This window comes from Prorops nasuta, unplaced genomic scaffold, assembly GCF_024137725.1.
Source record: "Prorops nasuta isolate Cenicafe-Biocafe unplaced genomic scaffold, Cenicafe_Pnas_1.2 PNAS00019, whole genome shotgun sequence".
Taxonomy (NCBI): domain Eukaryota; kingdom Metazoa; phylum Arthropoda; class Insecta; order Hymenoptera; family Bethylidae; genus Prorops; species Prorops nasuta.
The window spans coordinates 343,587-369,077 of NW_027116816.1; the positions used below are offsets into that span (position 1 = coordinate 343,587).

The 25,491-nt window shown below is 37.4% G+C and overlaps 1 protein-coding gene across 3 annotated transcripts in view; it reads right to left on the reverse strand.

Annotated features, from left to right (window-relative positions):
• The window catches only part of Rbp6 (RNA-binding protein 6), a 509,520-nt gene that overhangs the window by 292,023 nt on the left and 192,006 nt on the right, over positions 1-25,491 (reverse strand). The window lies entirely within an intron of this gene.

Genomic DNA, 25,491 nt, shown 5'->3' on the forward strand with positions numbered 1-25,491 from the left:
ATCCTTTATTTTCTTGTTTCAATTTCGTTTTCTCTTTTTATAGGTGAAAAGAATGAACAAATTAGTGCAACCCTGGAGTATAGATAGAAGAACGGGAGTTGTGCTGCACGCGAACCATTTCTGAAGTGTTGGCATACATATATCGACACTTGTAAAAGGTCTTTCTTCCAACCCGGAAACTCCATTCAGTGATTGCGACCTCATTCAGCCAATTACCGAAACTTTCGTAATTGCTGTAGTCTGAGCTTCGTTTAAAACTGAATTAAAACTTTAATTTTCTCAGCGCACATGCCTTAAGAAGCCAGTTTCTACTTGATGAGCGCTCCGTTCCTCTATTTTTTTCAATACTGTCTTTATATGTGCAATCAGTGAAGCAAATGCTGCCGAAAAGTCCTATTTGTAGTCTCAATCGAACAGCTAAACGTCGTAGTACGACTTGGAATAAAATTGGCAAAATTTTTTACTCTCTCGTCTACTGAAAACTCAAATGATGTAATTAATTCTGTAAATTATAAATGATGCTGATTAAATTATCTCAAACAAACTAAACACTATATGTATATACACCTATAGTTAATAGGAAAATGAAAACTCTAATGATTTAAAATATTTCCAAGTAATCGTGGCACTAGGATGGTTTAGTCCAAAGGTGACGAAGAGGATCGCTGACAGTAATTGGAATTAGTAAATAGCATACAAGTATTGCGACTGGAGCGTAGTGATTAATCCTCATAGTTTGATAAACGTGCTGCGCGCACCCACGAGGATGCTTTAGCTTAGTTTAGTCTCACTCAAGCTTGATTTTGCATACTTGATGCTAATAGTATTTATAGAGAATTACCAACTATTAGGTTGGTAACAAAATAACGTCGGTTTATAATTTTTAACTTTAAACTTATGTAACTTGTCACAAACTTAGCTATTTTAACCGAAATAAAGCCACTTAAGTCAATATGCTTTTACTGACGTTTAACTAGCTTATTTAATCCAGCAGAATAAAACCCTGCAGTTTTTGAACGGTCAAACTCTTCAAAATCCCCTTGGGTCTCTGCGAAAATTTTAAAGATTTTAACTCGAAGAAAATTTTCAAGATATTTAAAAAGATTTGGTAAACTGTCCCTTATTTCGATTAAAACATTTAAGCTTGTGACAAAACTATGTGAGTTTAAAGTTATCAACTTAAAATAGAGAATATTTTTTAATGAGTCTAAAGTATATTTATATTATCTCCCCTTTCACTCAATTCTTAAAATCTTACGAATCAATGACAAAATTTTTGTTGTCAGATCGCAGTAACATATTATAGGTATTCTTTTTAGCAGGTGCGTCGTATTAATTAACAGCCTTAAGAAAGTATGCATAGGCAGCCCTTTATTATATCCAGACTATTTCACGCGTCGATTTAACTCTTAAATAAGTATAAAAAAAGGGTGCACATGGAGGGGTATGTATACGACCTGATATTTTATCGACTACAATTTCCAGCTGTATCGTCACTCTCTCACTTAATTCCTTATTCGCACTACGTACTACCTACAAACCTTCAAAGAAAATGTACACATTTTCAGCATAAAAGTCGCAATAGCGTCCCCTTGTAAGAATGGAAATATTACAAATAATCTGTTTAGTGTACGCTAGCACCATATTTTCTTATTATATAGCGTAGACTGTCGTAAAGCGTGCATTTTTAACCATAAAAATGCGTGGAAATACGGTGTGCAAGGAAGCCTAGTAGTTGCTATCAAGTAAGATAAAACTGCAGTGATTTTACAATTTTATATAGCATAATAAATAAACTTTATTGGTTCACTATCAGTGTCTCGTTGTAGCTGCACGTTGGGTACATAGAGAAAAATAGTTATAACCTAAAGAATTAATTTACTATAAACATATATTTTAAAAAGGAGGGACCTCCACGCTTCCTAAGTAATACGAAAGCTGTCTTCGGCATACTTATAGTTATATTTCGCGACACCCGCGAGGTCAGTATAAGGAACGATAAAGGACAAAGCTTGGCTCTGAGCCAAACATGGCTTTATTCTAAGTATAACTTGGACCCTATCCTATCTAATTATACTCTATTTTATCCAGACCCCTCCAAAGACCTTGCAATACTCAATAGTCGTTAAATTCCTTCGCTGTGCATTCGATAAAGTCAGATATTATACCACAATGGCACACTTTCCTCAGTACTTATTAATTCGCGTATGCAATTTGCAAAAATTAAGAACAATAAAGATTAACATTAGATGGAAATATACTTGGGTAAACTGATTTAAAATTAATTTACTGTAAATCGAAATTTCTATAAAACGTTAGAGCCCTGCAGGCTTGGCTATATTCTTGAGAAAGTAGAAAATCCCAAATCAAAGAAATCCAGAGTAAAAGGAACAGAAGATGGTAAAACGATCGGCAATTTTCAAGGACTGCAAAGGAAGTGCAAATCGATGAAGCCAAATCGTCGTGACTCGAGTTTTAAGTTATCCTTCACATTGCCCTTTGGAGATCATTGGGATTTCGGTACGCAGGACGCAGGGATGGAGGCTTTTTGACACGAGCTATGAAAACGTCGTTAAATCGAGGAGTGAGAGAGTGAGAATGAGAGGGGGTAGAGGTTTGAATAGGGGTATATAAACGGAGAGAACGCACTCTAGCCGATAGTCTTTTAATATTTGTCCCACCGGGGATTGATGGAAGCAATTTCGTTGCTGGTAGGAACTCTAAAATGTCTCTCGGAGCTACGAAAATTTACGGTTGTCATTTCTTTAATTGCCCCACCCCCCCCCCCCTTCTCTCTCTCTCGCTCTCCAACCCACCCACGGCTTATTTTTCACGCGCCGAAACTGCCACCATGATGCCACGCTGGTCCCTCGCTTGCTGCTGGCTGCCTAGCTGGTTCGCTCTTTCGCTGACTGACTGGTCGACTTGCATTCTCCTCCGTCGCTTCGTGCAACGTGTGGAATTCCATGTCTTTTGGCTCCTTGCCGTCTGCTACGTGCTCCAACTCATACCAGACTTTCCCACCCAACTAACCTCTCCTCCCTATACCCATCCCCCTTCTCACTATCTCTCTCCCTCTCTCTCTCTCTCTCTCTCTCATTTTCATAAAGCTAGACTGTAAAATGCATAATGATGACTTTCATCAAAAACGGAAGGATGGAGCAATCTCTGAAAGAGGCGAAAACATGGATTATTCGAAAATGCTGTCTTTTCTTCTATTACAACTCTCCTATACATATTTATTGTTACATTCAAGCGTATTTTGCATGTGATATTTGTTGCATGATATTGCTTGCACCACTTTTTATCCATGTGTACCTATATACATTTATATCTTAATGGTTATATAACTGCATGAAGTTTAACATTACTTCTATACGTATATGTATATGGTAATAGGTTTATTATTAAAGAGCCGGTTCTTTCGAAATCTGTTTTGGAGTCTTTTCATCTCTGTGGTTGGTTAATCCTCATGACTATCGTATAATAATTCAGGAAGTCTTGTCCTAGTCCTTACCCTTGCTTCGTACTTCCCTGGCCATGACCTCTTCATCAAAACCACGGAAGGAGGCTTCGTAGCATTATCAAATATTTAGATGCACCATTTAGTATGCTATAGGCTCATACTACGAAATGATCCAAGCTTGTGTTATATTCACTCTCTATCTCTCTCCCTCTTTCCCCTCATTCACTACTGCTCTCTTTTTACTCTTTTCAAGGGATCTCCTTATAAAAGATCAACCTGGCTTTGGATATGAAGCGTTTCTTCTTTATTAAAGAGTAGACCGTATTATTTATTAAAGAGGAAAAGGTTGGAGAGGAAAATTACGCCATCCTTCGGTCACTGTCACAGTATCAAGAAAATTCATTATTTTCATTTGACGTTATCTGTATTAAACTTGATTAATACATCTAAAAATTAATGCATCTAACAAAAATGATAAATACGAATAAATTAATTTCACTCATTTTCTTTGCTATATGATTGCTAACATATGATTACTACCTTGCCCAACTGTAAGCAGCAAAGGCTCTTCGTAAGCTTGACTATAGCGTGCCAAAATCATGTCTAGCTTTTCTTTAAATCGAAAAAGAACCCCGTTCTTTCATTTATTGCATTTCCTATATCTGAATCAAACTTCTCGCAACTAAGAAAGTTTACCAAGCGGAATTTTCACTTTTCCAAATATATTGGTTACTATCACGAGAAACGGTCCAGCCAGAGTTATAGTAAATAAGATCAAAAGAAATGCAGATCCGTGGAGTTTTATTCAAATGAGATCCTGTTAGAAGAACAGCACGAGACTTCTAGTTGAAAACGAGAAAGAGAAGGACTAGCGAATCCGATCTCATCCATCTGTACAGATTCAAGAAAAAGGGATATAGCGTGAGCACAAGGGTACGGCGCGGCGTGGCGACGGCGGCGTGGTGAAAAACGTATACACAGGAGAAGAGAGAGAGAGAGAGAGAGAGAGAGAGGTGTTGGTCCGCGCGCTCGACTGTTTCTCTATTCAGAGAGGGCTCACGTAAAGTTCTATGTACGAAATTCTATCGCAAACTATTCGACAGCGAGCGAGGAAGAGAGACTGCTCTTCCATTCTTAGGGACTGTTCATTGAAACGAATGGCCCTGTCTCTTCTTTTTTCCCGCTTCCTCCTTTCGCTTCGTCGCGTCATAGCGACATTCCCATCTCTATTTCTCTCTCCTCTGCCTGCTCCTATCTAAAAAAAACTTTCACCAACTCTGCTTACTCTCTCACTCCCTATCCGGCCCTTCTCCTCAATCTTCTGCAAGGTCCCTCTCTCTCTCAGACGCACATATCGCTATCGCGAAGGATCCGCCGCCAGGCGGATTACTTATCCTTCGTCAAAGGACCTTCAACGCTCAACCTAAAGCATCGTTTGAATAAACGTGGAGAGAGTGACTGCTTTGGTCCTTAGCAAAGGAAAGCTCGGTGCTTACAGCTATATTAATGGCTGCACGACACACCTCCCGGTAAAAAAAGAGACATCCCTCTCAGCATCTCACTAATAAGACCTCCATCTATGCTGACATTGCACTCCAGTCAGTGAGACCTTCGTATAGTTCACCACAATGATAAAATGTTATGCAAGAGACTCCAATCGATCCTACAATTATGTTTACCTTTCTCTTTAAAGCCCAATTAATTATAAATTAGATATACGTAGAAGTCTATAAGAAATTTTGACAGATTTTGGAGCTTAGCAATTGAGATTTTTATGAAAGAAATGCAATTTGCTATTTAAACCTGAAAACTATATTATTAAAATAGCCAAGAGAGCTTAAGTTATATAAATAATAATTAATTGACATCCATATTATATAATAAAAGTAGAGAGTGACAAAATTTAACAACCCCAAATATGCAAAGTTTTGAAAGCAGCAATTAACCGACGACGGCTCTGTCCCATTTATTCTACATAAATAAATAAACATTGGTTGGATGATTGGCACATGCTCACACACGCAGCTCTTTATATTCCTTCCCAGCATGTTGTATCTTCTCCCATATATTTCTGTGACCTCTCCTACCTCCTCCCTCCTCGCTCACCCCATCTCTACAAAACTACCATTCAACGCGTACTTTCTCTCCCTTTCTCACTTCCTTCGCCTTATGCTTCGCGCCTAAAATAAGATAAAAGAAAACAAAATTCTTCATCGCATTGCTTTTTCTCACGCGCCTCGCTATTTTGATGATTGAACAATCCATTCAAAAACCACATTTCAGTTGCTATTGATAAAAGCTTATAATTGGAAAAAATACTCATTGTCACGTCAATAAGATATTATATATATGTATGACAGCATAATTGTAAAAATTAAAAACGATGGTAAATACTAAAGCAAATCTTTTCAAAAAGTATATAACCTTGCTAGTCGGATCAAGAAGCTCACTTAGGCCTTAATCTAATAGGAAAGTTAACCCGAGAGTTTCTTGAACTGCTAAAGATATACGTTTATGTGTGTAGAAATAGAAATATAAGTACAGCGAGGATGACAGAATCTGGAGCCTACCTGGCTGCAAGCCAAACTCACTCTTAGGATAGTCGGTGTATGGTAAGTACATAGTAGTGCATATACGTTATAGGGTAAACGGAGGGTACCCTACCCCCTCCACTCGGCTGCATAGCAGCCCGCATTGCAGCTATGGCCCACCATCGTAATGATGGCAAAACTACACAGGTACATACAAATCTATATCCAGAAATTCAATATTTCCCTATCAACAGCATCAATATTCACCTCTAAAGACTTTTCATACCACCCTCTTCTTTTGAACACATTCAAGCGTTTTCTATTGTATTCATCTTGCGCACAAATATTTCCCTCTCTAATAATAATCTAGTCTAAACAAATAATTATGATTTACTCTCGATGCAATATAAACAATTAGAGAATCCTACTCGACGTTAAATGTTTGATGAAATTTAGTGTGGGGAATAAATTTCTGATTAATCAATATTGGCCGCATGGGATGAAACAAATGAAGAGCCCTGAAGCTTATTAGAAGAGACAAAAGTTAATCCCGCTCATAATAAGAAAAGAAAAATCGAGGCAATCGGACGGATTGGAAAGGTGATAGTAGCCGTATAGCTTGGAAGGGTATATGAGACGAGAGAAAGAGAAAGAGAGAGAGAGAGAGAGAGAGAGTGGGGTTTAGACAGGGAAGTCTGTGTAAAAGGGAAGGGTGCCGGTCTTACAGTTGGAGAGATATATCCATTCTTGTTACTCCTGAGGACATCTTTAATTCATCGAATGCGGATTGCGGACTGAATCCTTGATGAGCTTTATTCCACATCCGCGCGCTCAAACTATTGGATCCGATGAGAGATTCTCATACGATAATACCTCTGGCTAAGTCACTGCTCCGTGTCTCAGTCAGTTACTACCCTTAACCACTTCTCTCATCTTTCTCTTTAGCTCTTTCTCCTTTCTCTTTACTTTTCCTCCGTCGCTTCACCCTACTTTACCTTTAGGGCTCCAGCCTCCTTCTCGTCATGCCTTCTTTTTTTAGCCGACCTCACACTACCCACTTAAGAAAGTCGCTAGATCTTTTCATTTCGTCTTTCTTAGACCGTCCCCAACCTCCTTTCCCTTTCTTTCTCTCTGTGCGTCTCCTTTACGAGCTTCTCTTTCCTGAGCTTCTATACTCTCGCAGTTGCAGTCTCTTCTTACTCCAATCTCGAATCCCCAATCCTTCCTCGATTTCTCGCGGGAAATCGCGTGGAAAACTAGCCAGTAAAGATCTCCCTTTCGCACTCTTCTTCTTCTTCTTCTTCTTCTTCTGCTACCCTCTCCTATTTTGACTTCCCTTCGATATCTACGGATTCTACTGGCATTTCCCAAATTCATCCAGACCACATTTACTTCCTATAGGAAACAGCTGACAGTTATTCTCATTCTACCTTTGACCTTCAATTCAATTCTTATTTAAATTTTCTCAATCGGTAGAGTGTAAGTATACATAAGTATATGTAAATATATACTTATGTTTTCTTTTTCATTTCATTGCAATTTCCTTGGTGAATTGGTAAATATTTCATGTAGCGGACCATGTCACCTTCAGTCACTATATTATAAACAAGAAAATCTGACCTAGCAATTGGCTAGTTTTACTAACGAGTTTTTTTAGATAAGCACTATGCAAAAAGTACTAGGCAAATACTACGGATAATCTACAGCATAAAGAAAAAATTATTCTTAATTTTTTAGCTTGTACTTTCGAAGAATGTATAGAAAGGCTTTATTCTTAAAGGGATCCTTCAAGCATCGCATATGTCAAAATTTCTGCGCAAGATTAAGGTGTTATTTTAGAACCGATTTTCAAATCATTTTGCTTTTTTAATAACTTAGCAATGTGCTCTATGCAATAAAACAGTAAAATTGTTAGAAAGCGAAAAAAGAGTTGTCTTAAAATTTATTTTTTTTGTATAATAATTCTTTTATGATCACATTATTGGATAGAGCAATTCATATACTACGCGTAACTGAAAAGTTAATACGACTTTAAAATTATTCTACAAATAACGCCATGTTGTTGTCCATAATGTTCAGTTTAATAGGCGCTTCTGTGAGAATCCTCTTAAAAATAAGCAGAAAATAGATCTTATACAGTGCCAGGATCAAAAAAGTAAGACGTCAGGAGGCAATATTTACAATCGGTACAGTTTGACAAATGTGTGCGTGTGGTGGCGCACACAAACGGTGAGAAATACGAGCCCCATTTGTTTATTGATAAAGAGAATTATCAATAAAAGTGAAAAGAAAGTTGTAATTCTGTTGAATTCGAGTCCTGATTCCTTCATTTCAAAATGATTTATCTCGCTCATTCAAACACGCGCAATGATTTTGCGAAAAACATGTTACAGGACTTTTCGGCTCGGTTTATCTTTAAAAATACTTGGTTCAAAGTATGTGTATCATCGCTGATAAAATCTGTATATATAAAGTTATTAGTATACAGAGAAAGAAAAATTGAAACGCTCATTTCTCTACAGTTTGTTTCGCGGTAGTAAATGTAGTACTATTACACATGCTTGATTACACAAATTGTTGAAAACTGAAGTAGTGTATTAATAAAGCCTATAAAATTAGATTGCAGTAATATGTGCCAAGTTCTTAAAAGTTAAAAATAGTTATAGGTCGAGAGGCCGTTTCAATCTTACGCATATCGACAGAGAACACCCTTTTAAAAAAATATATAGGGATTCTATGCCTCCTATTGATAAGACTTCGATTTCATTGAAAAGATACGAAATTACGTATGCAGCCGAGAAAAGAGCGTATGGCTAGACAGTCGAGCGTAGTGAAAAAAGAAAAAACTAGCCACGATTGCAAACAGTCTCCGGGCAAAGCTGGCTTAATAATTCAAATCTCTCAGTACTCGAAAAATTGAATTTAATAATTCAATCCAATAGGAAGGCTTGGACGGTTACGAGCCGCGGAGGCCGGTAGATTCCGATCAAAAATGCAATATCCAGCTCGATTTCTTAATCCGATTTCACCGACGCGGAGTACGCTTCGCTTTCATTCGTTTCTATCGTTTCCTTCTTCTTCGTTTCGTTCTTTCTTCTTTTATACATTAGCTCCACAAAAATCACTTCTGCTCTATCCACGTATCTTCTCAATTTAGTATAAAAAATATCGATGCTATTGGAATGTTACCAGGTCATATACTAATTACACAAGGGAAAATTTGTATTTACCAAAGTTTACTAACGAATCGCCCCAACCATACGTGGGGAAAGAGTGATGCAATTTAATAAACAAAAAACATGTTGAATATTTGATCAAATTTATACAATTTGGTATATCCCTTGCTTCTGGACCAAATCGAAGCATTCTTATACGTTTTTATAATATCTGCGATCTCATGCAACATAGTTGAATCCGATAAATCGGTAATGTCGAAATTCTATCGAAGCTCCGGTATAATTGAACGTTGCAAAGCATAGATGTTTCATTTGAACGTGTTCGCTGAGTTTAGTAAATGTCAACAGGAGCAGCAAGCTAAAGTTTTGGACATAACACAGTAATAGGATAATAAATAATTGATTTGATAAATGAAGCTCCGTTAGAGAGTTATGCCCTCGAAGCTAATCGAAGAGCATAGAAGTCGTATTGTCAATGCCAGAAAGTATCGGCAGCAACCAAACATAGATCACGGTATAATTAGAGGCTTAGGGGCGTTCTTAGCCGAATACGTCAGAGGCAGGAGGTCCGCAGAGCACACGTACATGGATGGGACACCGATACAGACGAAACCATGCCAAGCACACTTGTGTAATAAGATTGGAGCTTAGCACTAGTCGTAGTGACGGGCAAAATACATTACACGCTGCTTCGCGACCACTAAATCCTTACATGCCATTTCATATGCAATCAAATTTTGTTCAAACGTAAGCCATGAAAGCAACCTCCGATAAATTTCCTCGTAATATATCACACGAATAAACCTAAACTGTTGCTACCTTAAATATGGTAAGTGGAAGATATAAATGTACTCTCTAATGAATAAAATTGGCACCGATATGAAAGAAAAAAAAAAGAAAAGAAAATGAAAATTATGTGCTTCTCTTCAGCATTGAATATTATATTTGATGATGGTCGAAATGTAGGACGTTCTGTGTGGCAGCTGGGCTACTGCAATCTTTATATATAGAAACCAGAATCAGTTGATTAAGAATCGTGATTAGTATTTATTTCGGTCGTGTTTGAGCCGGATTCCATGTTGCTAAACTTGGCTTAACTTAATACCCTGCTGCAACATGCTCTATTGCCCCCGCTAGTTCGTCTTCGATGCTTTAAGTAAAGGTTAGAGGCAATAAGTAAATTTAATGCTAGGTCATTGATGTTTCATTTACATCTTTTATGTAAATTTAACACGTCATATAACCACTAAATCGTTCTTCAATTTATTTAACTTTCTATTAAAAGTCCAGCTTTTTTCTTCTAGATATCATGCCGCCAAGAAACCATTTGTACTTTTTTGAAAAAGAAACTTAATTAACTCTAAATATCTATGACTATATTTTGCAGTTCTAATCTTAAATTTAAAGTATTTATGAGATAGCGCAGATTGGCTCAGTAAAAAAAAGAAGGACACTATCTTGCAATTAACGTTCGTTTAGTCGATTATTCGCTCGTTGCATTTAGAACGCCGTTTGGAACAAAAAAGAAAATTATCGGATATAGAACACGATTGCATGGGTAAATAGGAGTAGCACTGTAATCGTTGGATAAGAGTAAAAAAAAATATTCATACAAATTGCAAACGTCATACTATATTATTTAAAACTTTCCTAAACATACAGGCACCAATTATTCATTCATACATTATTAACTAAGTGCATACCGTACAAATTCTTCTTGGTATAATATATCATTAAATTTTGGCTCACATTTGCAGTTTTAATTTGACATTAATACAGAAACTGGGTTATTAGAGGTCTTACTAAATAATAACTTTTGAAATTTAAGAATCGAACTAGAATGCAGAGGAAAGATAGAGAAGTGCCAAAGGTTAAACTGCCGGAGGACATTATGACACTCAATCTGCTACTTCGATTCTAGCGCTCCAATTTCAAACTTTATAATGTAGAAGGAAAATTAAATATAAATACCAATCTATCTATCCGACATAAAATTATTTTTTCATTTGGCAGGATACTGCATATTCGAGTTCTAGAGTGTTTGACACTGCTTTTTTAGTACTTTCTATTTCAAATAATTTCTTTTTTATCTAGTTTATTTTGAACTAAATATACACGTATGGTATACCTAAGCTCCTTAACTCCTTCGTTTTTTTTTGCATGTTATCCGCTTTTCTGCTTTTCTTATATAACTCCCTTTCCCTACTATTCGCCATTTCTTCCATTCTAGCCCTTCCTCGAGTCAAATCGATCCATCTTTGCTATTTTCGTTCCACTAGTGATATAGTCAATTTAACTGGGTAACGGGCAAGACACAATTTCTTCTGTATAGAAGAGAAAACGTCGTCCTACAAACGGAAATGAAATGCCGAGATACGTCAACCTCTGGTGTAAATGTTACTTCCTGTATTTCTTTTCTGTATTAGAGCTTAGCTATTGCTTTCTTCCAGACCTCTCATATGGTCCATCGATTTATTTGTACGTGCATTATTATAGCTATTGATTTAATTTATAATGCAACATTGCATAAAATATATCAAATGGGCCTCCCTTTAAAACTTGTAACTGATATGTACGAGCCAGTATCAAACAGATAATTGAACGACTCTAATAAAAGACTTCAAAGTTAAACTTAAGGACGGACGATTAAAAACCAGCTGAAAACCAGCTTCCTTCGAGCCGATTAATTCTTTTGTGGTAGGATGATAAAACGAAATCGTCGCCAGCCGAGCCGCAAGTTCGAAAGCTGCGAGTTTCGAATAATGCAACAATCGTGTTCAAGAGAGAAAATCCTCGAGTCTCCGGGTTAACCGCCGATCCTAGTATAGATATCGTGGAAACATACGAATGAATTCAGGACGCGCAACCTGACGCCATCAGCGAAGCATCAGCTTTTCCTCGATCCTCTAACAAAACGCCCTCTCCGCTTCAAATGTTTACCCCCCTCCCAACACTCCCTTTCAAATTATAATTTATAACTTTAGCCGGCTAATCAGTGACGTTAATTGTTTAGTGCAAATATGATTTTTTTTTACAAGTTTTTACGCGTGTTTGCACGAGTAAAATAGAAATTTGAGGGGCAACAGTGCTGAACTCTATGAGGTAACAAGCGCAGTGGCTGAAAACACGTGGAATTCGTAATGGTCGAAAGGAAGAGAAAAGCTACTTGAGCGAGTCCAAGCTGCAATGCTGGCAATAGTTTTTACTAGCCACGAAATCTCAAATGGACAAAGGCGGTGGTAGAGAGCAGGGTCTGCACAGGGTAGGATCCGAGAGGCCGCGCGCCGCGCGAATGGCTTTGAGTCCGCTATGCGGGTAGAAACTCCAGAAGCAGCAGGCAGACAGCCCTTTCGACCACCCGATTCGCCCTCTCCTTCACCCTCAACTATATAGCCCTCCCAAGCTTCCGATTCTGCAGGCAACTCCTATTCCAACGATTTCGGCCGGTAGCCGCTCTCGGTCGAAAAGTTTTCTCAAAACTTTTGTACAATCCGCGCGTATACTGTTCAACCTCGCTGGCAATGCGGAAAAACATCGAGGTTTGCCCGACCTCTCCAATCATGGCTCGCTACACTCACTCTCCGCACTGGTGCACCGCCATCATCGCCATCAGTAGCCTGTATCGGTCATTTCAATTATTAAGATGCCCCTTGGAAAAAATAGCTATATCGCATTGCGCTAATTGGCCAATTTAACTCGGGACGAATTACGCGAATAAACTCCTGCGGGATAATCTCTTTCGGTCGATGATGAATGATTGTTTTTAGGAAATGGCCAAATAGCAGGTTGAAATGGAAGCGAAAGAGCCAACATCAGCATTTCATCATCGTCTAAAATCGTAGGTAGATAGTGACAGAAACACGCAATCTTTTGTGCATTTTGCTGATGATTGAAGAGCATTCAGAGTCGTGGTGTACCTGCAAGGCAGCTTATACGCATCATCAAGACTCCCACAACGTTTGCAGATTGCGTGCTACGTAAAGCTACAATGCTTTTTCCGTGCACGCTAACATAAGCGAGATACGCCGGGGAAGGTACAATGCTGGCTACACGCGCCAACCACTTCCATCAACGTGCTGCAATCGCTGAATATTCTCTCACAGTACACACGACTCTCCTTTTTTTTTAGCGCGTAACGCTCTTTTTCCACTGGTATTTACACAACATACACGGCACACGTTCGCTACTCGATATTGCAACAATGAATGCGCCATAATCGAAGCGTGCAGCGTCAACGCGGACGATTAAATAAACGCGACCCAATAAGAATGCGCAGGGGTCTATGTGTGTGTGTGTGGGGCTTTATGGGCGTAAAAGGATTAAACAATCTCTACGGTTCCTTTCTGCCTTTCCCTCCCAGTTAGGGAAATCTGCAAATTTTAGCACTCACTTTTTGTCCTCCAATAATGTATCAAAAAGTAACCTGCAAATTAGGTAGGTGATATTTGTATGACAGAGCGGATGAAAAATCTCTTTATTGTGTGAAAAGAGTTGTTTAGATTAAATGTTTATTACGTTATAAAAATGGAAATAGGAAAAGGACCAGAGAGATGTACTACAGAGGCAAATCCAGAGTATTCCATAAAGAGTAGCTATGTATCATTGTTATCGTACAAATTGTACCGAGGGTTGTGCGAACATTCTACTTTTGTTCGCCTGTCCTGTATCGCTCCGCAGATATTATTGTTGGATAGCACAGAAACTGCGCTTGATTTGATTAAAGCTACATTTCATCCATTTTTTCGTACTCTCCGTTGATCAAATCGTTTTTGTCTTTTTTTTTTAAGATAATGAAAATATTACAAATGTCACCCCATTTGTTCTATTCATTTTTCCGTTTTTTTTTTATGTTTCTTTCCTGAAATGTAGAGAACACTTTAGTATCGATTTGGCAATTGGAAAATGCATGAAGTGGACGCGAAAGTACAGATTTGATAATTACGGTTGTTACGGTAATCAGCGATTAACGATACGAGTGTCAAATGACCATAGCATTCCAAAGCAGGAACAGAGGTAGCAATAAAAACTGAAATTCGTGCCATTAAAAGTTCATTCAGCGGCTTTGCGAAAAGGGTAGAATTTCGCTATGGATTCCATGTGTATGCGCAGGGCATTAATTGCGACCATTGTATAGCAGCAACGTAACACGTTCTAATAAAGTTTTAACTGACCAATTCGCATAACGCAATAGTCCCTAAAAGTCTTACAAAGGTGAGCAATACTGGTATAATACCATCAGTAATCACAGGCCTGAACATATCTGATTTACCACCTGCCACAGAGCTATAAAAATAAAGCGGTTTAAGAAACGGTTCAGTAGGTATAGCTCGTTTCTTTACCCATGTGAAGCTGCAAGAGAAATTTGTTGTAAAATATGATTTACGAGTTCGTCGCTCGTACATTGCTTTGACTACCGCTGAAAATGTCGATTTCGAGCGGCTAACAATATGGCAGAGACCGAGGTAGCAGGGATAATAAAATATTGCTCTAACAAGTAGGTATTATACCTGCAGTACACCTAAGGCCATCTGCCTTGTCTTGCATGCAGTGATATCTTATCATTAGATCATTTAACATTCATACACGTGTCTCGTAAATATCGAAAACATACTTAAGCCGAACATTTTACATATCCATATTTTTACGTTCAAAATTGCAAAATAAAAACTTATTTATGTCTTCCCTTGAAATAACGATTGAAACCCCGTGCTAAAAGATGCGAAAATCTGTTAGTTCCAGTTATTTCTAGAGGAGACCTGAGTACTTCTGGTAACCTACTTTTTTTGATTGGCTCGTCATTCATTCTTAAGAAATTGGATAGGACCGACCAAAAGGGAAGGTTTTTCGGTTGCAAGTGAGAAAAGGCGAAATGTTTGGGAAGACAGATTGACCGAGAGCCAGTTGTCGGTAGCACAGATATAATAGGGAAAAGTAGCTGTCCCTGGCCGTAACGACGCGTTTTTCGACTTAACGTATCGTCGTTACGAATCTAATCTGGCAGAACACCCTCTTCAACGTGACTTAAGGACCTACTTGAAAGACACCCCAAAAATTGCCTTTCTCCAGAGAACGATTCGAATTAATCAGTACACGTCTAATCTTATAATTATTGATAAAAATAGAGACGGCAACCGTAAATTGGCTTCATTCTCTTCAAGTTAATCGGAGATACTTAAATATTAAGATACCTCTGCGGATAATCGCATTATTGGTTTTGCAGTGTTAACTTGCTGTGTTTTGCAAAGTTGTAAGAAAAGTAAGTCGATACTAATTAATGTATTTTCACCTTTTTCCGAATCAACTGTTGCTCTGCCTCGAAACTCAATGGTATTCTTTATTTACGTGATGGAATTAATTATCGGAAACGAAGGAGCTATGCTAATGCAAGAGCCCGATAATTAATATTATCCGAAGAGTCAGCAGCAGCTACCATGACTGCTGACGCGTGACTTGTTGAAAGGCTTGGAGGATACGTATATAACCCTCCATGATCCCTCAAAAATTATCATTACATGCTCTTATAGCCAATCTGACTTGCATTCAATTATTAATGAAGCTTCAACTTAATACTGTCCTTTGCAAACAGTTTCCCCAAAATGGTTATACAAGAGCCTTATATATTTTTAGTTAGAATCTTTACAAGTGGGGGTATCTAATTATTTTTAACATTTAATCACCTAGCTTCTAGCTAGAAAGTGCTATAACGAAAAATGAGTCCGTTTACAGAAAGAATATCTGATGAAAGTCAAAGTTCGAGCAAGGGAGTACAAAAAGAATTAAACGATTTAGTTAGTTACGCATTACTGCAGTTACGCACGCGTCCTACAGAGTAGCCACTGATATTTCTCGTTTTGTGTTGTCCCTTTCCCTCCCACACAATCGCTCCCTCATCCCACCCTAATAACGATTGTTCTGGGCAAGCTTAATGCATGTTATAAATCTTCGGTTCTTCTTCATGTAAATAGGAGCTGGAGACTTAGCAAGCCTGGAACTCGTCCTTCCTTCTCTCTTCAAACCTGATAAACCGTCCTCGAGCATCCCTCTTCTCTTCTTTCACCTTACCTATCCATCTCGTTCTCCTTCCCTCTCAATCTCTCCGCATTTTCCTCTCACTCTTACCAGTCACAATTACGTAATTTAACCAAGCATTAAAATGATCCTCAATCCCCCAATCTACTTAACTCCAGTCGCCCACCAACCACCAAACCCCTTGGAGCTTAGTATTCCTCCTTTTCTCAGCACGCTTGGTAAATTCTCCCTTTTATTGTCCCATGGCCAAGTGTGAGATGAATGTAGTTGGAGAGATGGTAAGAGACGCCAGAGGAGCAGAGAAATGGAATAGATGAAGAGAAGAAGAAGGAGTGGGGGAAGAGCAAGCCTGCATAAAATGGATCTGTCTGACGCAATCCCAACGGTGTTGATTATGCTAAGAGATACAGCATAAAAAGTGGAATTATTTATCTTTAGTTTTGGACAACATCCGTAGTAAGCATTTTCTGGTACTTGTATAGTAGTACTATAATGGAAACATAATTTTTAAAATAATTAAAGGAAAACTAAAAGACATGCCGTATAGCAAAAGGTGTTAATGTTATTACAAAGTGTTCAGAAGGAGATGCGAAGAAGGAATTCATTGAATTGAGAATGTAACGAAAAAGGTTCTGCTCTTCCGGTAGCCGTAAGATTTTCTAGACAAAGTAGAACGTTTTCTTGCTTTTAGTGAAATTGAACTTGCCCTTTATCAAAAAAGGAATACATCATATGAAAACTGAATAATTGCATGAAAACTTTGTACTTAAGAAGTTTGGTATATGTCTGTTAGGTCAGTAAAATTTATCAGATTTAAAATTAACATTAATATCTTAGGTATATTCTAAACATTTTGTTCTCTTTGCTTACTCTCACGTCTATGTGTATTCGGTGCAATAGAATATTGTTAGTCGTCTTCAAACTATTGCAAACAATATTTACTTTTATTATCTAACTTAAGATTGCAAAATGCGGATTAGAAAAAATATAGTTTATTCTGTTCAAGAGAAAATAGCATTTATAATTAATTTATAACGACGAATATTTTGTTAAATTTTTATTTTAATATTAAAATTATACGAGATTCAGGAGAGAAAACGTGAAAAGTGATGCAAAGAGCTTATCTTTTGATACTTACAACGATGCAATAAAAATGTCAAAATGTACTTGAAGATGCGATATGGAGACTGTCAAACGGAAATGTAAGGCCACAGAGAAAGTAAAACTAGCCATATCGGCATTGACGAGGTAGGACGTGTTCTTTGTTTTCTGTGTCTTGGAGCGTGACAGTTTCCGCTCATACCTTTCTTCTTTTATACCTTTTCTGCATATACATCTCTTTGGTAGCGACCACTTGGAATAGAGTAAGCAATGCATGTTCTTCAATATTTTTGCCTGCTAAAAAACATCTACTTGCATCAGTAACAATTGTTTTGAGAATTCACCTAATACATTTTAAAACCAAATGAATCTGTGAATAGTTTTTGGATTTAAACAAACGCTGAATTAAAATTGAGTTTATAAATGAAAGCTATGGACCGAAAAAAATTAGCAAATGCAATTTTTTATTGTGGTAATTTAAGATACTTTAATATTATCACAGCTTTTGCATTTTAAGTATCAATTCATCAACTAAGTTAAGATAAGCAACAGTTTTCTTGGAAACTTTCCATGGTTACCAGAGTTACTCCTGGCATTTCCATGTAGTCTAGAAATTATCGTTGGACCGAAAATTAATTGAATAGAAAGAATAACTCAGATGAGAACATAATTTACCTACTTGAAAATAATTATCTGATTGAATTGAAAGATCAATTATCATTATTATTAATCGAATAGAGCGAAAGCGTAGAGAACTCCACGTAACTCGCTTATCGAAACTGAATGATGACCAAGACTTTTAAGGCATCCTAAGAAAAATTTCTCAAAACAGAGAGATATCACTTACTTGTGTTTATTTAATATATAATCTCTGCTATTTATCAAGCGTGCTTCTAATTGATGTTGCACTTGCATTGCAATTTAGTAAGAGTCATTAATTATCGTTGCTTGTATCGCGGGTCCAGTTATCTTGTGACTGAATCTCATCAATTTATTGATGCTTAGAGCCGTGAATGATACGTATACTTACAACTTTTTACGATATCGACCCTTCTTAAATTCAAACTGACTAATTGTAATCTATATGTCAAGAATAAATAACCCGATTTCGCAAAGACGTTGATGAAAATTTGAAGTACCTTATGAAATTGCAAAGCCGTTACTTAATATCAGTATATACTATACACAGAGATATATATTTCATAACGTGCCTTTGTGTTGTTAAAGTACAAATGATAGAGGAGTATTTTATTTCGTTTGAATTTTTAATAGAGGCTAATTATTTGCTGCTATACTTGTGTGAAGGGATAAATTCTGGAAATTTCAGTGGCTAGTGAGATTTACCAAAGCTTCGATCAAAGTACTTATTATGCGCTCCTTATCGCGCGAAAACAGACACGCCGCCGAACGTATTCGTTCCGGGTTAAAAGACATGGTGCGAAAAACTAAAATATCCCTGGAAGCCATGGAGGTTGAGACGAGAAGAAAATTCCTCGCCATTGGCTAGCCTCCAAATCAATTTTATAAAACTTGGTAAATGCTCTTTCCGAGCTGGTCTAGACGAATAAAATATGATGGCTTTCGAAATCCATCTGCAAACTGTGCATTCGAATTACGATTGATAGAAATCTAGTAAAAGGTATTTCACGTTTATAATGCTTGAAAAAGAGAAATTTCAAGATCGATCGATAAAGCAATACCAAGTCTATCAAAGTTTTTCCGTCAATTTATATTATTTTCACAAATATTTTTACGATCTATTTTTAAAAATCTGGATTACCAACATCTTGTTGCATTGCTATTGGCCATCAACATCAATCTTTGAGCGACTATACATCTTTAGAGATCGAGCAGTCATCCATAAATTGAACTGATATAATGAGAATAAAAAGAGTGTGCAGAGCTGGCTAGGCAGGCTTGTTATGACGCGCGTCGAGCGTCCCTGGAACAATCAGGCACACTTTATGATTTCTCTGAAACTTAGCTCTCACTTAATGAGAAATGTGCATTCACTGTAATGAATCGATCTGAGGAATTTCTGGATAACGTACCTCGTATTTAGTAGAATACCGTTAAATCATAAAATGTGCAAGGACCAAGAAACGATGAATATTCAAAACTAATCCAATTTTAATTTCATTTCCAAGTGCATGTTTCCTCGAAATAATGCTTGTGAGTGTATTGATACAGAAGCTAAGTAGCTGAATATTATAACATTTATTTAATACGATTATAGTTGGTATATTGTAATATAGTCGAAGTACTTCAAACATTGAATTTGAGTCAGTCCTTTTTTTATAACTAAAATAAAATAGTGACTAAAATTGAATGACTTATTCACAAATTACGCTTGACCAAAAGTTGTCTTGCAGACGTCTCTTTTGGTCATTCAATTAACTAAAAGTGGTCAAGAAGAGATGTCTTTATGTTACTTGGTACTGCATGAGATGTAATTTAAATGCCATATATTGATACGTTGCATGTAGAATAGAAGTAGATTATAGTAATCGAAATAATATTAAGCGAATTAATCGAATGTAGCACTCTTCCGCGGTGTAAAAAACTTCTGTATTTTATCTATATTATATCATTTTGATTTGATAAGTTTTATAGATTAAGGGAAATTTGATTTATCAGCAACTTAATTAATCCGAATAATATTAATGTTTCTATAAAGCCCATAATGAAAGGTTAATAGTGGCAAACAAAGCTGTTTGAAGTTTATAACGAAGTCTTACGATACTCGAACCATTCACTACGATTACTCCTTGCGTGCATTGTTACCCAAGCTCAATCACCCTTTTGCAAGCTTACTTTACTTTAGTCCCGAAGGAAGATTTAGCCTGGCTCTCCTAAAATTTCCGTCATCGATCAACTCCACGCTAGGAAAAGTTTTCGCTTGAAGTTTTAAGTAGTTGTTATACTGGACGCTATTGCAATTCCCGACGTAAATGCTATGCCGAAAATCAAGCAAATCACGAGAATATATTATTCTTCAAGCAGAGTAATTGGTCAAATCTGTTTTCTGCGTTGGGCCTTTCTCTTTTTATAATGAGCATGCTTTCATTTGGTAGCAACTATATTGAAAGAAATCACGTATGAAGGGACTTAAAAAAATGAAACTGGTTATATTTAAAGATAAATTTTAAGTAGCAGAGCTAAAACAACGAAACTGTCGTCCGCCAAGCCGGCAAACTAGCCAGGCAACCACCTAGCAAGCTAGCTTGCTAACGATGCAGCTATGCTACCACGCAGGATGCTAAGTTTACTTTGTCAAACTTTCCTATGTATTTATAGCGAGGAGCTTGCCAGAGTTGCTTGTCTGCTTCGACCTTCGTTTGAGAAGCCAACTATGTATTATCAGTGACTCTTGACGGCGATTTCCCATTCAAAAACACTACTTTGCAATTGCAGCAAACCGAAGACTAAATTTTCAACAGCACTTTTTTATTCAATATTTTTCTTCATTTTAAATGCTACTTCAACGATATACCTTGGTAGCAAAAAATATCTGAATGCAATGGAAATGTACTAACCATACAAATATTGAACAAATAACAAATTTCTGTTGTAATAAAAGCTAAGTTTCACATTTGAATTTCAAGATTAAGTATTAAAAAATATTCAAATGTTGTTTTATGATAGTATGGTATGTGTCCAAATATTCCAATAAGACTAGGCATGCACAAAGCAAACATAAGCCACCCAGTAACAATACTCAAGATCTAATAAGAAACTGAGTTGGCTATACTTGGAAGTTAAGTAGCCTTACTTCACTCGTGTGCTTCGATGAGGCACGCAAAGCCGCGTGTCTCGCAGCAATCCCACTATCATCTTCCCTACGATTCTCCACTTCACTTTCTCTCGTATTTTCCCTTAACATTGCACTCACAGAACACAGTCCTCGTTATCGGGTTACAACGTCAACGCGATAGCCCTCCACATTTCCAAGAAGAGGAAACTCGTGACGAAGCACAGATTGTTCTTCCAGCTCCAGAATCTTGTCTGTTCAATGAGAACTCTAATCTATCATTCGCCGGCGATCCGTGTGCGTGCGAGAAACTTTAAAGGCACCCGATACCTCACGTGCCTCCAACCAGGTCAAATACGTAAGTTTTAGCATAATACTTTTCATTATTCAATGTAATAACGAAATAATTATAAATCACACAAATATATCGAATAAAATAAATATTGCCTAACCTGGAATTTTCCAATTGTCAGTATAGCACCCATACTAATGATAAAGTCACGATATCAGTAGGAATAAAATTTTTCCGACAAGTGTAGGTTAAAATTCAATGGTTGTGTCTCAAAAGGTTAGGTGAGAAGGTTGAAGAAGTGTGCGAAGGAAAGATGGAGTAAGGGATGAGGGTAAAGGTGTGTGTACTATGTGTAGGTACTACGTCGAGGCATAATAGAATAGATAGGGGATAGGCGGGAAGCCAGGCCCGGCGGTGCTTCGGGAATACTTTACCGAGCATATAAACGCTATTTATGGCTGCATAAACCAACGATAGAGGATATATAATACAGTCACACATCCACGACCTCCTTTTGCATCGACGATGTATCTACGTGTATCTGCTGAAAACGATCGACAACGCACACTCTCTTCTAGCTGCCTTCCCCTATACCTTTTACCCCTCCCTTTACTGGCAGCCTTAGCGGGCTGCATTGATTTGCATGAGATTTCAACTTGAGTTCCGTCTTATAAATTTATCTCCTCCGCCCTCATCGGATCTAGCTAAGGAATCGTCTCTCTCTCTCTCTCTCTCTCTCTTTTCCTCTACCTCACATTACTTTGCAGCGCACCTTTTGTGTGCATCAAAACTTCGTTTCGTTATCTCGAAGAATTAGCCCACCCAGCCCTTTCTCTACATCTATCCCCCTCCTTTTCTCTTATCGCTACTATTTCGATCGATCGTTTATTTTTTCCCCTATAATTCTGTAAGTAATCGATTGCGTTATATGACTGACCGGTTTCGATCAGTTGCTCTCCAAACACAAATTTCAACGAGAGTTCGCACAGAGTCCTCTTTTTCTTCTAACCTTCAATCGAAAGCTATTATGCTCTTGAGGAAAGAAAAATGGGAAAGATGCAAATACGGGAAAAATAAATTTCAATCCTGGCCTCTTATTCTAGTTTTCACGGTTAAGACGCAGATCTGCTTTCGTTATTAGAATTATCAGTGAGTCATTAATCTTCATCCACCTTTAAAGGTTGATTTTATGAATGAGGCTTGCTATAAATCAAAGTGATCGTTACCGTTAATAAGGTCTTGCTTACACCAGGAGTCAATACATTAAACAAACTGAGACACTCCTTAAAGTTAAAATAAGATTAATGTATTAACCAGTGTACATGTAATAAGCGTATATTCTCTTTTACCCTAAAAAAATAATATTATTATTAAACTGAGTTGAAAATTTACTGTGAGACTGTATATTTATTTGAATGTGCATATTTTATTGTGAAATGTTAAACAGGAGGTAGAGGACTGTGTGTGTTTTAATAGAGAATACATATATTTGGCAATATACAGAGTCGGTCAGATAATATGTATCAGGAGAAAAAGCTCCCAACTTGAAGCCCGGTAGTAGGGGCTAAGCGCGTGATTCGCCATGAAGCGAGAGAGAGAGAGAGAGAGAGAGAGAGAACATCGCTATTCACACGTCGCTTCTCTGTCACTCCTAGTGAGTCTCTTTTCTTGAAACGCATATTGACAAAATTTATTGACTGATCTTTGCCTCTCGCTCGCTTCTGGTAGCCTCTCTCTCTCCAGCAGCCAATGAATTTTGTCACTCTGCGTTGTAAAAACAGACACTAACTAGGGGTGACAGAGAAACGACTTGAGAACCGTTGCTCTTTTTCACCGCTCTGTCATTCTTTGGCTCTCTCTCTTTATGGCCATCCGCGTGATTAACCCTCACTACGAGACTTGAAATGAGAAACTCCACCTCTTGATACAATTTATCTGGCTGACCCTGTATAATTGTTGAATGTATAAGAATGTGCTCAACTGAGTGTCTATAAGTGTAATAATTATGTAGATGAAAGTATTTATTGCTCTGTCATAGGAATGCAAATAAAATCAGCTAACACAATTCTGTCTTGATTTAACTTTAATCGTTTCAGTAGTATGTATGTCTGCCAATAATTGCACACTCTTTCATGCTAATTAAATTTTGATAACATGCAAAACCATAGTTTAAAATTCTCTCAACAATAGAAACAAGCAGTGCAAATGGCTTTAAGCAAGTTCAATTTGAATAAAAAATGAAAAAACTTCATTGGCACCTACCCTTCACTCGTCGCAGAAGAGGTTAAGTAAGTTCATAGTAACGTGAAATTATTCAGAATCGCTATCCTAAATGGTTTAGCGGTGGGCTTTAGCGCTTTGTCTAGAAACTCAATACCAATTCAGCGTCATTATAATACCTAATTACCTAGTCGTGAGACTCTCCAAGCATTATTCGCCAATTCAGAGACTAGTTTCCCTTCGGCAAACTCCGTCGGGGAACCAGGTCGTTCGCAAATTAATTATTTCGCGTCACGCCTCGCAGTGTTCGATGTTTATAGACACTTAGCTACCATTCTACCGGGCAAAGCACCAATGGCAAATCATTCTTTAATTACCCTATTTATAGAACACGTCAGCCTAAAGGGAGTTTATTAATTTTTCAACTTCCTAATTTTTCAATATGATTCATTCCCACTGTTTTTACAAAGACTTAACGTCAGCATTTAGCTATTATCTTTAAGTAATTCAAATTTTTAACAAAGACAAATAAATAAATCATTAATTGATCAAAAAAAATTTACAAGTATAAATTAATATGACTTATAAGACAGCAGTTAACTTACGTGTAGAAATTAACGTTTCCTATCAACACCAAATAGTGTCTGATCGTGATAGCCATGCTTACCTAAAACAGACAAAATACATTATATCTAACACATTCTTATTCAATATAAGCAATTATGGTATAATTATGCATAGTTTATATCACTGAAACCAGAAGTGATGGAGAATTTTTAGAAAGAAATCTATATTATCTTTAATATTGGAAGGTAATCGAAGGGGACGTTGATTAAAGTGAAAGAGTCTTACTCGTCATGTTTGTATTAGGGGACATTATTGTCAGTATACGCATTACAGGATAAATACAAAGCAACTTCTCTAACGCAAAGAATGTAAATTGAAAGATAGACGAATAGAGGGCTGGTTAGAGCTGGCTAGCTTTTAATCTCGCTTAGTTTGGTTGCGCTAGATGGAGGGGAGGAGTAGGGAAAGGGGACGGGAATGATAGTAGTGTTGGTTGGCGTGTGGGCGTCTCGCGGCTTTGGAATATGCGCAAAGCGAGACGTTTTAATCTCGAAGCCACTTAAAAACTCCTCGCATAGATCCTTATGCTATCTCGACAGCTAGATCGGCGGCTTCGGGAAGTGGAATGAAACTTGTATGAAATTTAATAAGTTCCTTTGGGGAAGATCGTAAGTTCTCTTGGCGGGGAAACAAGCAGAAGTGGCTATGCTATAGGATTGCAAGGCGACTCGCGCGCACTCGCGCAAACGCTCATGGGCACCTAGGGTAAGCCGCTAAATTTAGGAGAGCTCCTTATACCTCGGGGTAGACTCCAATTTAACCAGTTTGTAGCAGCTATTAAATCGTGACCACCGAGCTTCCACTCTACGCTTTCCTTGTACTTGTGGCCGTTTCGTCATTCCATTCCTACTGTTAGAGACGCGAATACAAGCGATCAACTTACTTCCTGAATTAAACATATTCTCCTATCGCGTTTTATCGTTGTGTTTAAAAGTCAATAAATAAAGTTGTCTTCATTTTTATAAATATATCTTTACAAATAGATGAACCTGCTATGTCAATAAATAAAATAATGGGTACAGAGTGACTCCAAGAAAGGTATATGTATACTATATATATGAATAGAGTACCCCACACCACTCGTGTACTTATTTGAAATGCCAAAACTTGAGTTCTTTTAAATATATCCAAAAATGTATTGCGGTTATTTAAAATATCTACTTTCATTGTGTAGTATTTTCGAATTTCACCTGAGATCGGAGAAGTACTACATTCATGCCAGAAGTCTGTTTTGCAAATGGAGCACCCTATATATTTTTGAATATTCTTGTAGCTTATCTCAAGAGCTTTCCTAAGCA